Raw genomic sequence first — 17,138 nt, forward strand, 5'->3', positions numbered from 1 at the left:
TGACTTCACTAGTGAGTTACTGCCGTGGGACCAGCTTCTGGAGTTGTTCTCCTAACTCATGTAATGAACAGTGCAAGTGGCGCCCAAAGACAAGGAGGCGTAAAGAGTAAAGTTGCTGTCAAGTTGACGATTATGCTGTTCATCCAAGTTAAAGGGGTTATCCAACCCCTATTATGCCGCCCAAAATACCCGGGCCCCTTAATACTGGTCATTAGTGATGGATGAACATCGGCCGGGACGATTCGCGAATGCACGTTCGCGATCAAATGTTCGCGAACTGCGTGTTCGCGTCGGGCCCCATTCACTTTAATGGCAGGCGAACCTGAAAAACCTTCAGGTCATATTTGCACAAATAGTCCCACAAGATGGACAGTGACATACCAGAGGGGGATCATTGGCAAAAATTCCCACAAAAAAGATGTATTTTAATCAAGGGCCATTTTTATGCGTCTTAAAGGCCACCATGCGCTACCTGGTCCTGGTGGTCAGGGATGAGGACTGTGCTTCCCAAGAATTATTTTCTACTGGGAAATACAGGGCACAGTATAATGCACTAGAATCTATATAATATAAAGATATTAGCCCTACACCCGAATAATAATACAATTAGGTGGTCATTTATTATATAGAAAATACGTCTATGTTAGGCGTATTTTTGACACAGATTGTGGTGTAAATGTCCTTAGCACTGCAATCTGCATATTTTTCCCGCTAATGCCAGGTCTAAAAAAGGATGGTGTGGCAGGTAAAGGGATAAAGTTATGGCAATCCAGATATTGGATACCACCGCCATACATTGACCGGATAACACCGTCATACTGTGATCGGATAAAAGGATATAAGAGGGCACAGTACAGGGAATGACTAGGAGCACTGCACAGGGTGTGGTAAGAGGGCACAATGCAGGGTGTAAGGGGGCACAGTACGGGGTGAGGGGCACAGTACAGGGTGGGGGGCACAGTCACATGACCCTGTGAAATTAGAAGGTCCTTATGGTGAATGCGGTTCATATGCCACCATAATGAGAGGCAGAGGAGGGAGACAAGGGTGTGATTATGTGGCTAGAGATAAAAAAAATTAACTGTTGGCCAGTACAGGCCCCAAAAATTAAGCAATGGGGCATTCACCTGACAGCAAAGAACTTTGGATTCTGTGGGTGGGAGGTACATTAGGCGTTCACAGGATAAATATTTAACTGTTGGCCAGTACAGGCCCCAAAAATTATGCAATAGGCATTCTCCTGACAGCAAAGAACTTTGAATTCTGTGGCTGGAGGTACATTAGGTGGTCACAGGATAAATATGTACCTGTCGGCCAGTACAAGCCCCAAAAATTAGGCACTCATCTGACAGAAAAGGCCTTTTTTGCCGCTGTATATACATAAGGCAAGGACCATTCTTTGTTCTGTGTGGTGGCGGATATATGTGGGCTGGCATGAGGAAATTCAATTACACGTGGTCAGCACAGGTGTTGAATTCCTCCGAGATCCATGCCTCATTCATTTAAAAAAATGTGAGGTAGTCCACACTGTCGTGAGCTAGGCGAGTGCGCTTATCGGTTACGATCTCCCCTGCTGCGCTGGGAACGTCCTTTTGGACAGAAAACTCGATGAGGGCCAAGCCAAGAGTTCCATGGCAAATTGTGCCTGCTCTGGCCACAGGTCAAGCCTGCACACCCAGTAGTCAAGGGGTTCATCGCTTCCCAGAGCATCCACATTGGCCGTTAACCCGATGTAGTCGGATACTTGTCGGTCTAAGCGTTCCCTGAGGCTGGATCCGGAGGGCGGCTGTCTATGGGTTGGCTGCAAGAATGATCTCATATCCAAAGTGACCAACACATCTTCAAACCGCCTTCTTTTTGCAGGAGCGGTAGGATTGGTACCCGCACCTGTGAGTAGAAATTCCTCTGCCTGTGCCCGCAACAGCAGAATTAAGCATCTTTCGTAGCATGGCCTGGAAATGCTGCATTCTGACAGCCCTCTGTGATGCTGGTAACATGTCCGACATTTTGTGTTTGTACCGGGGGTCTAAGTACGTTGCCACCCAGTACAGGTCCTTGACCTTTATGCTTTTTATACGGGGGTCCCTCTTCAAACACTGGAGCATGAAGGCCCCCATTTGCACTGAATTGGAAACGGTGGAGTGGCCTGGCTCCTGCTCATCGCCCATGAGAATGTCGTCCTCAGTCTCCTCCCCCCAGCCACGGACAACACCAGGAATCCCTGGAAAGTTTAAAGCCTACTCTTCTTGCTCCTCCTCCTCCTCTGACTCCTCTTCAGACTCCTGCTGACTTGTCTCGGATGAAGTAGCCCCCCCTGAGAATTCATTCAGCATTACGACTTCCTCATCTTCCAGCTCCTGCTCCTCGATGGCTTGATCAATGACACGATGCAATGCATGCTCCAGAAAGAAGGAGTAAGGTACGATGTCACTAATGGCACCCTGGCTGCGACTGACAAGTTTGGTGATTTCAACAAATGCATGCGTCGCAAATGAGCAGCCACGGGCACAAAGAAAAGAAACCAAGCTCCCCAGTACCTGTCCTGCCGAAGAGTTCGTACAGGTAGTCGTTAATGGAACGTTTCTGCTGAAGCAGCCTATCACGCACATACATGGTGGAGTTTCAGCGCGTCGAGCAGTCACAAATCAAACGGCTGACGGTCAAGTGGTGTCACCGCTGAACTTCAGCAAGGTGTAAGATCTTCTCAAATGGCCAGAGATTTTCCTGGCCTGCCGCAAGACGTCCTGGACCCCGGGGTATTTGGCAACGAATCGCTGCACGACTAAGTTCAGGACGTGTGCCATGCACGGCACGTGTGTCATTTTGCCCTGTTTCAGCGCGCTCAGCAGATTGGCACCATTGTCGCACACCACTTTACCAACTGTCAAATTGAGCGGGGTTAGCCACTTATTGGCCTGTGACCGCAAAGCTGAAAGGAGTGCAGGATCGGTGTGGCTCTTGGCTTCCAGGCACAACAGCCGCAGCACAGCATGGCAACGTCTCACCTGGCACGTCGAATATGTTCTGGGGAGCTTGGGAGGTGCAGCGGAAGAGGCGGTAGCAGTGGAAAAGGAGGAGTCAGCCGAGGAGGAGACAGAGGATGGAGTAGGAGGAGAAGAGGAGGTCGACCTGCTTGCAATCCGTAGCGGTAACACCAAATCCACACGGGTGCCACGGGTTACATGCTTGATGGTCGTCAGAAGGTTCACCCAGTGGGCAGTAAAAGTCAGAGATATATTAACTTGCCACTGAACCTGGCCATATAGTTCAGGGATGCCCTTCTGGGAGAAATATTTCCTTCCGGGGACCTTCCATTGTGGTGTGCCAATGGCCACAAATTTTCTAAATGCCTCCAAGTCCACCAATTTATATGGCAGTAGTTGGCGGGCTAGCAGTTCCGACAAGCCAGCGATCAGCCGTTGGGCAAGAGGATTATCTGGCGTCATCATTTTTTTACACTCGAACATTTGGGCCACGGAAGCCTGCCTTGTGCCAGATGAACGTGACGATGGCACGGTGGAAATTGGAATGGAGGACAAATAGGAGGAGAGAGGAGAAGGAGAAGGGGCAGGACGTGGAGCGCCGGGAGTGTGGCTCTGTGGGTTCTGATGGTATTGCTCCCACTGAGCTCGGTGATGGGAGGCCAGGTGCCTTCTTAAGGCGGTCGTCCCTAGGTGAGTGTTGGGCTTACCGCGACTTATGCGTTGACAGCACAGGCTGCAGATGGCAACACTATTGTCAGCAGCTGACACGTTAAAAAATGCCCACACTGTGGAGCCATGTGCTGGCGTCCTGGGAGCGAATGGTGGATGGCTCGCTTCAGATACATTAGCAATCTGCTTTTTGCCTCCTGTGCACTGCGAGTTCTGCCTGCTTCTCCTCCTTCTCCTCCCTATCTGCTGCTCAGTCTCTCCCTCTGAACTCCCTCCTCTTCCTCTCTTGTAGGCACCCACGTGACATCCATCAACACGTCATCATCGTCACCTTCACTACCACTGACATTAGAGATCTCGGAGTAGGACGCAACAGCGGGGACCACCCTCTTTGGGCTGATCTGGGTACTGTCGTCAGACCACTGGGTGGCGGCCGTTGCTACCTCCTCTTCCTCATCCGATGCCAAGAATGGCTGCACATCGGTAAGGTCTGGGAATGGATGGGAAAATAATTCCTCTGACTTGAGTGGAGGGGCTATGGTGGTGGTGGTGTTGGTGTCTTTGGGGGTGCACACAGCAGAGCGTGAGGAGGGTGCAGATACAGAGGATGAGGAGGGTGCAGAAGCGGAAGGCTGAGTGAGCCACTCAACCAACTCTGGTGCCTCCTTTGACATAATCGCACGCACCTTCTGCAACTTCCCACTTAGGCTCCAGCCTGGTGCACCTGCCCGACCCCTACCACCCCTGCAGAACTGCCGGCCTCTTCCTCTGCCTGTCATTTTCAAAATGACCCTGTGCCAAAGTCCCTAGAGAAGAGCAGTATTTGTGGAAGCTAATATATGGCAGGCCTCAATCAGTTGTTATTTGAAGCTGGTATATCACCCTCAAGCAGTAATTATGTGGAAGCAGGTATATGGAAAACCTCTAGCACTATTTTGTCGAAGCTGATAGATTGCAGCCCTCATTCAGTATTTTCTGGAAGCATACAAATGCGCTATGATATACTTTCCATGTTAGAAAGTATATTATAACTATATCACACCCCTCTGTTTATCATACCTATTGATAGCACGTTGCCAGTCCTTAAAATGACTTTTGTGGCCCTATTAGCTAGAGTTTGGTGTCCCTAAGTTCCTAACAGCCTGTCCCTGCTTCAAAATGCAACCTCTCTCTACACTGGCAAAACACATAATGTAAAATGGCTGCCAGATCGGGTTCTCTAATTGGGTTGGGGGTATGTCCATGAGCTGAAACGTCTCAATTGGCTGTCCTGTCCCACCTGATGGATGTGTCATAGAAACATAGAAACATAGAATGTGTCGGCAGATAAGAACCATTTGGCCCATCTAGTCTGCCCAATATACTGAATACTATGGATAGCCCCCGGCCCTTATCTTATATGAAGGATGGCCTTATGCCTATCCCATGCATGCTTAAACCCCTTCACTGTATTTGCAGCTACCACTTCTGCAGGAAGGCTATTCCATGCATCCACTACTCTCTCAGTAAAGTAATACTTCCTTATATTACTTTTAAACCTTTGCCCCTCTAATTTAAAACTGTGTCCTCTTGTGGTAGTTTTTCTTCTTTTAAATATGCTCTCCTCCTTTACCGAGTTGATTCCCTTTATGTATTTAAAAGTTTCTATCATATCCCCTCTGTCTCTTCTTTCTTCCAAGCTATACATATTAAGGTCCTTTAACCTTTCCTGGTAAGTTTTATCCTGCAATCCATGTACTAGTTTACTAGCTCTTCTCTGAACTCTCTCTAGAGTATCTATATCCTTCTGGAGATATGGCCTCCAGTACTGCGCACAATACTCCAAGTGAGGTCTCACCAGTGTTCTGTACAGCGGCATAAGCACTTCACTCTTTCTACTGCTTATACCTCTCCCTATACATCCAAGCATTCTGCTGGCATTTCGTGCTGCTCTATTACATTGTCTTCCCACCTTTAAGTCTTCTGAAATAATTACTCCTAAATCCCTTTCCTCAGATACTGAGGTCAGGACTGTGTCAAATATTCTATATTCTGCCCTTGGGTTTTTACGCCCCAGGTGCATTATCTTGCACTTATCCACATAAAATTTCAGTTTCCAGAGTTCTGACCATTCTTCTAGTTTTCCTAAATCCTTTTCCATTTGGCGTTTCCCTCCAGGAACATCAACCCTGTTACATATCTTTGTGTCATCAGCAAAAAGACAAACCTTACCATCGAGGCCTTTTGCAATATCACTTATGAAGATATTAAACAAAATCGGTCCCAGTACAGATCCCTGTGGAACCCCACTGGTAACATGACCTTGTTTTGAATGTTCTCCATTGACTACAACCCTCTGCTGTCTGTCACTCAGCCACTGCCTAATCCACTCAACAATATGGGAGTCCATGCTCAATGACTGCAGTTTATTGATAAGTCTTCTATGTGGGACAGTGTCAAAAGCCTTACTAAAATCTAGATATGCGATGTCTACTGCACCTCCACCGTCTATTATTTTAGTCACCCAGTCAAAAAAATCTATAAGATTTGTTTGACATGATCTCCCTGAAGTAAACCCATGTTGTTTTTCATCTTGCAATCCATGGGATTTTAGATGTTCCACAATCCTATCCTTTAATAGGGTTTCCATTAATTTGCCTACTATTGATGTCAGACTCACTGGTCTATAGTTGCTCGATTCCTCCCTACTACCTTTCTTGTGAATGGGCACGACATTTGCCAATTTCCAATCTTCCGGGACGACTCCTGTTACTAATGATTGGTTAAATAAATCTGTTAACGGTTTTGCCAGCTCACCACTAAGCTCTTTTAATAATTTTGGGTGTATCTCATCAGGCCCCTGTGACTTATTTGTCTTCACCTTAGACAGCAAACTTAAAACATCTTCCTCTGTAAAGATACATGCATCAAACGATTTATTAGTCATTCTTTCTAGTGGAGGTCCTTCTCCTTTTTCTTTTGTAAAAACTGAACAGAAGTATTCATTAAGGCAGTCGGCTAGCCCTTTATTCTCTTCTACATACCTTCCGTCCTTTGTTTTTAATTTAGTTATTCCTTGTTTTAATTTCCTTTTTTCATTTATATATCTGAAGAATGTTTTATCCCCTTTTTTCATAGACTGAGCTAGTTTTTCTTCTGTGAAGGTACGAGTGGGATAACACTTCTGTAGTGGACGGGGCCAAATCTATAGCTCTCCTTGGCGCATGCGCAGATGAGGTGAATTCTGGAGTCATCATGGTGATTCTGAAACCGGGTAGTGTACAAATAAATGCAGAGACTTCTAAAGGCATCAGGGCCTTGTAATATAAGAAGCTGGTGCAACCCTATTATAATGCAAGTAGCAGCAGCGGGGCATGCTATACCCTTCACATGCAAATAGATTTAGTCTCATTCAGAAAGTCACAGAAATTGCACGACAAGTCTGCCGCATATGAATCTATCTATAGGCGTTGGGATACAGAGACACCGTATAGCCTCATAGTCTCGTACCCTTGTATATGAGGCATTATTCACACATGTAAGCTATCTCTGATGGTTGGAGAGGAGATTATGTGATAGTCCATAGAATTCCATAGGGAATGATAAAAACAGCGGTGTGGCTACAGCTTTCACATGAGAACTTTAAAGAAGACCTGTCTGCAGGATCAACACTATTAAACCATGTATACTGCCTGGTAGGGATGATCCTGCCGATTAAAAACCCTAATCCTAATCCTAACCTGTCTTGTGAAGATCGGTCTTGGTGTTCCCAAGAAAAAAAGACTTCTATGGCTTATGCAAATGAGGACTTCAGTGCACAGAGGGGCAGGTTCTAGCTTCTCTGTGCACCGAAGCTTTCCAGTGCTGGCCCCGCCATATGGTGCACTGAAGCCCTCATTGGCACAAATAATAAAAGTCTTTTTTTTGGGGGGGGTGGGGATAGGAATCATGCCACCGATTTTCACAAGACAGGTATCATTGTAATCAGCAGTATCAATAGTACCAGGCATGCCTAGTTTATTAGGGTTGATCCTGCTTACAACCTAAGAGCTTATGAACATGACCGTATTATAGCTCTATCTTGTACAGAGCCGTAATAGGACTTTAATAGAAGTGCACAAGGTGTGCTCCATAGCGCTGTGTATACAGTGGCAAGAAAAAGTATGTGAACCCTTTGGAATGATATGGATTTCTGCACAAATTGGTCATAAAATGTGATCTGATCTTTATCACAACAATAGACAATCACAGTCTGCTTAAACTAATTACACACAAAGAATTAAATGTTACCATGTTTTTATTGAACACACCATGTAAACATTCACAGTGCAGGTGGAAAAAGTATGTGAACCCTTCGGCAGCAATAACTTCAACCAAACATTTCCTGTAGTTGCAGATCAGACGTGCACAACGGTCAGGAGTAATTCTTGACCATTTCTCTTTACAGAACTGTTTCAGTTCAGCAATATTCTTGGGATGTCTGGTGTGAATCGCTTTCTTGAGGTCATGCCACAGCATCTCAATCGGGTTGAGGTCAGGACTCTGACTGGGCCACTCCAGAAGGCGTATTTCCTTCTGTTTAAGACATTCTGTTGTTGATTTACTTCTATGCTTTGGGTCATTGTCCTGTTGTTATACCTATCTTCTGTTGAGCTTTAGCTGGTGGACAGATGGCCTTAACCCCTTAAGGACACAGGGCGTACCTGTACACCCTGTGTATTTCTGATCACCGCCGCCCGGCGGGCGGTGATCGGAACCCGGTGCCTACTCAAATCATTGAGCAGGCACCTTGGCTAAATGCGAGGGGGGGGTTCGGTGACGAGCCTGTGAGATCCAGCCCCCTGGATCTCACAGGCCGGAAGCTGTATGAGTAATACACACTGTATTACTCATACAGCCAATGCATTCCAATACAGCGGTATTGGAATGCATTGTAAAAGGGATTAGTTGAAATCCGAAAGTGGGACAAAAAATAAAGTAAAAAAAAAAGTTGAAAAAATAAAGTTTTCCCCCCCAAAAATTAAAAGTTTCAAGTAAAAATAAACAAAAACGTCATTTTCCCCAAATAAAAATAAAAAAAATAGGTAAAAAATAGGGAAAAAAAATTGACATATTAGGTATCGCCGCATCCGTATCGACTGGATCTATAAACATATCACGTGACCTAACCCCTCAGATGAACACCGTAAAAAATAAAAACTGTGCAAAATAAACCATTTTTTGTCACCTTACATCACAAAAAGTACAACAGTAAGCGATAAAAAAGGCGTATGCCCACCAAAATAGTACCAATCTAACTGTCACCTCATCCCGCAAAAAATGAGACCCTACCTAAGACAATCGTCCAAAAAATAAAAAAACTATGGCTCAGAATATGGAGACACTAAAACATCATTTTTTTTGTTTAAAAAAAGCTGTTATTGTGTAAAACTTAGTAAAGTAAATTAAAAAAGTATAAATATTATGTATCGCTCTATAAAAATATCACACGACCTAACCCCTCAGGTAAACACCGTAAAAAAAAAAAACGGTGTAAAAAAGCAATTTTTTGTCATCTTACATCGCAAAAAGTGTAATGGCAAGCGATCAAAAAGTCATATGCACCCCAATATAGTGCCAATCAGACCGTCATCTCATCCCGCAAAAAGACCCTACCTAAGATAATCGCCCAAAAACTCAAAAACTAAGGCTCTCAGACTATGGAGACACTAAAACATGATTTTTTTTTGTTTCAAAAATGATATTATTGTATAAAACTTACATAAATAAAAAAAGTATACATATTAGGTATAGCCGCGTCCGTATCGACCATCTCTATAAAAATATCACATGACCTAACCCCTCAGATGAACACCGTAAAAAAAATAAAAGGTGTAAAAAAAGACATTTTTTGTCATCTTACATCACAAAAAGTGTAATAGCAATCAAAAAGTCATACACACCCCAAAATAGTGCCAAAAAAACGTCATCTCATCCCGCAAAAATCCTACCCTACCCAAGATAATCGCCCAAAAACTGAAAAAACTATGGCTCTCAGACTATTGAGACACTAAAACATGATTTTTTTTGTTTCAATAATAAAATCATTGTGTAAAACTTACATAAATAATAAAAATGTATACATATTAGGTATCGCCGCATACGGGACAACCTGCTTTAAAAAATTCCACATGATCTAACCTATCAGATGAATGTTGCAAATAACAAAAAAAACTGTGCCAAAACAGCTATTTCTTGTTACCTTGCCTCACAAAAAGTGTAATATAGAGCAACCAAAAATCATATGTACCCTAAACTAGTACCAACAAAACTTCCACCCAAATGCGGTCACTTTTTGGAGTTTCTACTCTAGGGATGCATCAGGGGGGCTTCAAATGGGACATGGTGTCAAAAAACCAGTCCAGCAAAATCTGCTTTCCAAAAACCGTATGGCATTCCTTTCCTTCTGCGCCCTGCTGTGTGCCCGTACAGCAGTTTACGACCACATATGGGGTGTTTCTGTAAATTACAGAATCAGGGCCATAAATATTGAGTTTTGTTTGGCTGTTAACCCTTGCTTTGTAACTGGAAAAAAAATATTAAAATGGAAAATCTGCCAAAAAAGTGAAATTTTGAAATTGTATCTCTATTTTCCATTAATTCTTGTGGAACACCTAAAGGGTTAACGACGTTTGTAAAATCAGTTTTGAATACCTTGAGGGGTGTAGTTTCTTAGATGGGGTCACTTTAATGGAGTTTCTACTCTAGGGGTGCATCAGGAGGGCTTCAAATTGGAGATGGTGTCAAAATAACCAGTCCAGCAAATCTGCCTTCCAAAAACCTTATGGCATTCCTTTATTTCTGTGCCCTGCCGTGTGCCCGTACAACAGTTTACGACCATATATGGGGTGTTTCTGTAAACTACAGATTAAGGGCCATAAATATTGAGTTTTGTTTGGCTGTTAACCCTTGCTTTGTAACTAGGGAAAAAAATATTAAAATGGAAAATCTGCCAAAAAAGTGAAATTTTTAAATTGTATCTCTATTTTCCATCAATTCTTGTGGAACACCTAAAGGGTTAACGATGTTTGTAAAATCAGTTTTGAATACCTTGAGGGGTGTAGTTTGTAGAATGGGGTAATTTTTGGTGGTTTCTATTATGTAAGCCTCACAAAGTGACTTCAGACCTGAACTTTGTCCTTAAAAAGTTGGTTTTTAAAAAATTTCTGAGAAATTTCAAGATTTACTTCTAAAATTCTAAGCCTTGTAAGGTCCCCCAAAAATAAAATGTCATTCCTAAAATGATCCAAACATGAAGTAGACATATGGGGAATGTAAAGTAATAACTATTTTTGTAGGTATTACTATGTATTACAGAAGTAGAGAAATTGAAACTTGGAAATTTGCTAATTTTTCAAAATTTTTGGCAAATTTGGTATTTTTTTATAAATAAAAATGATTTTTTTTAACATCATTTTACCAGTGTCATGAAGTACAATATGTGATGAAAAAACAATCTCAGAATGGCCTGGATAAGTCAAAGCGTTTTAAAGTTATCACTACATAAAGTGACACTGGTCAGATTTGCAAAAAATGGCCTGGTCCTTAAGGTGAAATATGGCCGTGTCCTTAAGGGGTTAAGTTCTCCTGCAAAATGTCTTGATAAACTTGGGAATTCATTTTTCCTTCGATGATAGCAATCCGTCCAAACCCTGACGCAGTAAAGCAGCCCCAAACCATGATGCCCCCACCACCATACTTCACAGTTGGGATGAGGTTTTGATGTTGGTGTGCTGTGCCTCTTTTTCTCCACACATAGTGTTCTGTGTTTGTTCCAAACAACTCAACTTTGGTTTCATCTGTCCACAGAATATTTTGCCAGTACTGCTGTGGAACATCCAGGTGCTCTTGTGCAAACTGTAAACGTGCAGCAATGTTTTTTTTGGACAGCAGTGGCTTCCTCTGTGGTATCCGCCCATGAAATCAATTCTTGTTTAGTGTTTTACGTATCGTATATTCGCTAACAGGGATATTAGCATATGTCAGAGACTTTAGTAAGTCTTTAGCTGACACTCTAGGATTCTTCTTCACCTCATTGAGCAGTCTGCGCTGTGCTCTTGCAGTAATCTTTACAGGACGGCCACTGTGCTAGGGAGAGTAGCAGCAGTGCTGAACCATGGACTGATGAACAGCAAGGCTTTTGGAGATACTTTTATAACCCTTTCCAGCTTTATGCAAGTCAACAATTCTTAATCGTAGGTCTTCTGAGAGCTCTTTTGTGCGAGGCATCATTCACATCAGGCAATGCTTCTTGTGAAAAGCAAACCCAGAACTGGTGTGTGTTTTTTATAGGGCAGGGCAGCTGTAACCAACACCTCCAATCTCATCTCATTGATCGGACTCCAGTCTGCTGACACCTCACTCCAATTAGCTCTTGGAGATGTCATTAGTCTAGGGGTTCACATACTTTGTCCACCTGCACTGTGAATGTTTACATGGTGTGTTCAATAAAAACATGGTAACATTTAATTCTTTGTGTGTTATTAGTTTAAGCAGACTGTGATTATCTATTGTTGTGACTTAGATGAAGATCAGATCACATTTTATGACCAATTTGTGCAGAAATCCATATCATTCCAAAGGGTTCACATACTTTTTTCTTGCAACTGTATGAAGCTATATTGCATAGGGAGAATATCTATGTACAAAAACCTCTGTGTGTCCTGTGTTTTATGTTTCCCCTGACATCTGGAGCTGACATTTTTTACTGCAAAAAACGCAGGGGCAAAAAAAGCCAGCAAAAACACACAGAGCACAAAAAAAATCACAAAAAACCTATGTGTCAACCCACTGTCATAGAGTACTTTGTTTGCTATTACGTCATTTTGTATAAGGCATCCTGCACACGAACATTTAATTTTTTCAGTTTACGGGCCGTTTTTTGCGTTCCGCATACGGTCCGTATACGGAACCATTTATTTCAATAGTTCCACAAAAAAAACAAAATGTACTCCGTATGCATTCCATTTCCGCATTTTCGTTCCGTTGAAAGAGAGAACATGTCCTATAATTGTAAACAAAAATACACTGGGCACTCTCTGATCTCGACCAATACTGAATTTATTATATATACTAGAGATGGGACGGGGGATTCGTCGAATCCACGAATCCCTCGAATCTTGCTGGATTCGTGGGATTCGTGGACTCAAATCCCGACGTAATTTGCCTGAAACGAATCCGACGAATCCGGTGGGAGGGACTGGGAGGCGGAGCTGGGGGCCGGTGCGTTCACTGTGCTCCGGCCCCTCCGCTCCAGTAGTTATAAAAAATGTGTAATTGTGATTAATATTCATGCTGCCCCCTCTGTCAGTAGTATTACATTCTATAAATCTTACTTACAGGGCTACTGCTATCGTGACAGGCCGGCCGGGCAGACGAGCGGCAGCGTCACTGACTGACGTCACCTGCCTGAGCCGCCTGCTTCATTCATAAAGCAGGCGGCGCAAGCAGGTGACGTCAGTCAGTGACGCTGCCGCTCGTCTGCCCGGCCGGCCTGTTACGATAGCAGTAGCCCTGTAAGTAAGATTTATTGAATGTAATACTACAGACAGAGCGGGGCAGCATGATTATTAATCACAATTACACATTTTATAACTACTGGAGCGGCAATGGGGGGGTCTGTGGATGACACTGTTAAGGGGTGGGGGGGGTCTGTGGATAGCACTGTTATAGGGTGGGGGGTCTGTGGATGGCACTGTTATAGGGTGGGGGGGTCTGTGGATGGCACTGTAATAGGGTGGGGGGGGTCTGTGGATGGCACTGTTATAGGGTGGGGGGGTCTGTGGATGGCACTGTTATAGGATGGGGGGGTCTGTGGATGGCACTGTTATAGGATGGGGGGGTCTGTGGATGGCACTGTTATGGGGTGGGGGGGTCTGTGGATGGCACTGTTATGGGGTGGGGGGGTCTGTGGATGGCACTGTTATAGGATGGGGGGGTCTGTGGATGGCACTGTTATGGGGTGGGGGGATCTGTGAATGCCAGGGGGAGAGGTGAGAGGCACTATGATACTACTGGCACATTGGGGGGAGGCACTATGATACGGGCACATTATGGGGGGAGATGGCACTATGATACGGGCACATTATGGGGGGAGATGGCACTATGATACGGGCACATTATGGGGGGAGGTGGCACTATGATACGGGCACATTATGGGGGGAGGTGGCACTATGATACGGGCACATTGGGGGGGAGATGGCACTATGATACCGGCACATGGGGGGGAGGAGAGAGGCACTCCGCACTTGATACTGGCACATGATTAGGGGGGCATCTATGGGGACACTTACTGGCACATTATTGGGTGGAACTGTGGGGCCACTTCTTATTGGCACATTATTGGGGGGCACTATGGGGGCATCTACTGAGGCCACAAAGAAGGGGTATTTTATATGGGGGGCTCTGTGTGGTACTAGTATTATCAGGGGTATTATCTGTTTCTGCAGTATAGTATTGGGGAGCACAGCGGCACAGTATTGGGGGTGTTAGGATGATTTGTCCAGAAGATGGGAGGATGATGGAAAAGTAGTAAACTAAGATTTTTTTTTTTGTCAAGCTGCAGAGACGAAAAATGGCTGAAAACTGGTGGTCTGTTCTGAAGGTCTGAAAGGAGAAGATGAGGAAAGAGAACATCTACAAGAGACGTCACTGGATGTAAGAGGTATGGGGCTGTATTACCCTGTATGTTCTGTAGTGATAGGAGCAGGGGTCATCGCGGTCATATAGGGTGCGACCGTGACTGGGAGGTGGAGGTTCAGACAAACTGACGCGGTCTGACTTTGTTTCTTACACCGTGCGTTCATACAATTATGTACAGGATTCGTAGGATTCGAGATTCGAAAGATTCGATATATTCGAGAACCTTTTCGGATTCGGAAAAAATTGGATTCGTCCCACCTCTAATATATACTAAGTGCTACCCTATAGTGAAGGGTACTGGGCACAATAAAATATCACATAAAAATCGAGGACATTAACAATCAAACATCACAATAAAATCGATAAAATAATCGATAAAAGAATCGCTGAATAAAATGCCTATGCTAATTTTCTAACCATTAATGAAACAGCATACACAATAGTAGCATTCACAGGTGTGGAATATAAAGCCTTTCGATCATAAAGATCGATGGTTGTTCGATCAAGATTTATAGCATGAAGATAAAAGTCTTAATCCCATATGAATCACTTTAGAAGAACAAGATTAGTCACTGGGAACTCATATACAGCTTGTTGTAAGCTATTCCCCAACAAAATCTCCTAGCGGCGTCCCGCTATATTAGAATCTCAGCGGCGTCCCGCTGAAACACTTAGCTGTGTTTTCCCAACACACATAAGACGGCATAAAAAAATCGAACAGTCTTACCATTCGATGAAGCGAATGCCCATACGTTGCTCTGGACTTTGGTCTTTCAGTAAAATCGACCGTAGTCTTACGAGTTTTGCGAATTTCTTCCGTCTGGATCCCCACGCCGGCGGGCTTGTTTGCACGTGAACCTCGATAGTTGTGCACGATCTTTACTTCGACAAGCTATAGGTCACCTATTGCGCGGCAGACGGTATTGGACGGGCAATTTCATATAATATTATTTCATCACACTTGGCAAGAGATCCTTTGGGGGGTTCGAACCAGACGTGTTTCGGGGTATTGAATAACCCCTTCCTCAGTGGTTACTAGTCCCCCCAGAATGTCCCTCTTTTATAGGGGTTATGATGTCATACAAAATCCGGTCTGGATCTTCTTGTTCTTGGAACCAAATGATAATTAGATATTAATCGAATATAGTCAATGCTGCTATGTATGAATAATACTTTCAACATCAGTTTATAAATATAAAAAATCTAACCATCTGATTAATCATAAAATTAAAATAAAAAAATAATGATCAAAAATATTTGTATTTTTTTATATTTTTTATTTTATTTTATGATTAATCAGATGGTCAGATTTTTAATATTTATAAACTGATGTTGAAAGTATTATTCATACATAGCAGCATTGACTATATTCGATTAATATCTAATTATCATTTGGTTCCAAGAACAAGAAGATCCAGACCGGAAGATAGACTGTCATTCTGCACACTGCCTATCTGTCCTATTACATTTTTTGTTTGGTGGTTGACCTATGGAGAGTCAGGCCCTCTATTTAAATCCCCTTTTGTAATGTAACTATTGCCAGTGATAGTCTTTTGGCTCACTAACGTTGTCCCTGGTTCCCTGTTTCTGGTTTACTGATTGATATTCTTAGCTTCTGACCCCGGCTTGTCTCCTGACCCCAGCTTGTCTCTCGGTTTTGTAGCCCGTTCTGGCTCTGACCCATTTCTGACGACTTGAACTTTGTGTTTGTCTGTGTGTTGTTGTTCGTCTCTGCACCTATATAGAGTAGGGACCGTTGTCCAGTTGCGGTTCTGCCTTTTAGGGCTTATACTGCAAGTGGCTAGTAGGATGAGTTTAGTTCAGGGATTCACTGTCCTCGTCTGTCCCTGCTCTGACATAATGGAGTTAAAAATGTAAATAAATATTGTCTGAATTTTGGTCCAGTTTTTACTTCAACATACTAAAAGGGGGCATGTATACTAAAAGGGGGCATGTTTAAGGGGCTTTCCTGGACTTAGATAGGTCATCACTATCAGATTGGTGCAGGTCTGAAACCTAGCACCCCGGCCATTTAGCTGTTTCGGACTCAAAGCTGTAGAGTGGACAGAGCCAGACTGATCACTGTATAGTTTCCAGCACCAGCGTACTACACTCTATACTACACTATACAGTGGACAGAATGATCTGGTTCTTGTTCTGGCCACTATATAGTCTCTGACACTAGCGGCTGCCCGAAACAGCTAATAGGTGGGGTGCCAGGTGTCGGAGCTCAGCATTATGATATTAATGACCTATCCTGATACTTTAAAGGTCTAGTCTGTTTTAGACATTCACTTCTTGTTCAGCATCTACAGCACCTCTAGAGGAGAAATTAAGTATTACACAGTGATCTCTAAAATCGATGTCATACACATTGGTCCTCCAGAGATGCTCTATGTAGCCATTTTGCTGTCCACCCCCAATCAACTCCCTTTTTCTTAATACGGTATTTGAAATTGGGTTTTCAACCCATTGAATCAGTTTCTATTGGTCTAAACATATCACAAGTTTATTTTCTAAACATATCACAAGTTTATTTTCTAGGAGTACATATGGGGCAGGCTAAAGCCTGTTATAGTGGAGGTCTTTTCCAGTTTAATTTGCAAGAACATGAATCGTCCTGTAAGATTTTCATTATCTAAAGCAAAACAAATGTGTCCTACTAATTTGACCTCAACTGTCCTACATTACAAAGCAATATATTTCTCCCAATCATGTCATGTCTTCGGTTCTGGAGAGCATAGGTATCATGGTCTTCTGCAGATTGAATATAATGGTGCAGAACCCCAAGCAACCAGACAGAGGTTAAACAATAGGGGATTTGTT

This window comes from Bufo bufo, chromosome 6 (genome assembly GCF_905171765.1).
Source record: "Bufo bufo chromosome 6, aBufBuf1.1, whole genome shotgun sequence".
NCBI lineage: Eukaryota > Metazoa > Chordata > Amphibia > Anura > Bufonidae > Bufo > Bufo bufo.